The following is a 1,413-nucleotide window of genomic DNA, read 5'->3' on the forward strand; positions in this document are numbered from 1 at the left end:
CGCTCGAGTTTTGGGTCTTATTTTAGTAGTCTATACAACAATAAATTCAGGTTTTAAAATTGCAAAGTTTCAGAACATCCGACGGATGACTACAGGTTCCAGCTGACACGAAGTGGGTGACACAGTTTTATGGCTATTGGGATAGCGGGTCAGGTTAGTAGATCACGGTGATGATTGAAACCCTTTAGCTAAAAGGTTTCCTATTATAGACTTGCATTTTCAGGATCAATCATAATCGGGGGCGAGTCTGTGAACTAGATGTTGAAATGCTATTTTCCGGTTGTGAAACCAAAATTCCAAGTTCCTATTTGGGATTAAATCATATTAAATTCACTTAGAAACGTTGTTTTTTTTTGTGTGTGTTTTTTCGATCACTTAAGTCATGTCGCAGCACTTGTTATATTGTACATGGATTCCTTTCACTTCATTACCTATCACATATCTCTACTAATGTATAGCTATTTTCAGTGGAGTAGGTTTGGTTTGTTTATTTTGAATTTCGCGCAAAGCTCCGAGAGGGCTATCTGCGCTAGGCGTCCCTAATTTAGCAGTGAAAGACTAGAGGGAAGGCAGCTAGTCATTACCACTCACCGCCAACTCTTGGGCTACTCTTTTACCAACGAATAGTGGGATTAACCGTCACATTATAACGCCCTCACGGCTGAAAGGGCGAGCATGTTTGGTGGGACGGGGATTCTAACCTGCAACTCGGAGATTGCGAGTCAAACGCCCTAATCACATGGCCATGCCGGGCCCAGTGGTGTAGAAAGGAGTTGGAAAATGAGGGTGCTTGGCTACACATGCAGATTTACAGTTGCTATATAAGTCAAGTATGTAAAAATGAAAGGTGCTCTGCAGCACCCCAGGCACCCTCGGTTCTGACAGCTCTGGTTACTTTTATGATAGTTCCTTACAGCTAGTATATATATCTGTCTTTTTCCAATATAAGTTGTTTTTTGTAATTATTACATTTGCTAAATTTCTTTTCGACCAACACCTTTAAAACATTATTTGACCTGTATATTGCTAAGATACTAACATATACCTGTATATTACTAAGATACTAACATATACCTGTATATTACTAAGATACTAACATATACCAACATCTTTAAAACATTATTTGACCTGTATATTGCTAAGATACTAACATATACCAACACCTTTAAAACATTATTTGACCTGTATATTACTAAGATACTAACATATACCAACACCTTTAAAACATTACTTGACCTGTATATTACTAAGATACTAACATATACCTGTGTATTACTAAGATACTAACATATATCTGTGTATTACTAAGATACTAACATATACCTGTATATTACTAAGATACTAACATATACCAACATCTTTAAAACATTATTTGACCTGTATATTACTAAGATACTAACATATACCAACACC

Source organism: Limulus polyphemus, unplaced genomic scaffold (assembly GCF_000517525.1).
Source record: "Limulus polyphemus unplaced genomic scaffold, Limulus_polyphemus-2.1.2 Scaffold8563, whole genome shotgun sequence".
Lineage (NCBI taxonomy): Eukaryota > Metazoa > Arthropoda > Merostomata > Xiphosura > Limulidae > Limulus > Limulus polyphemus.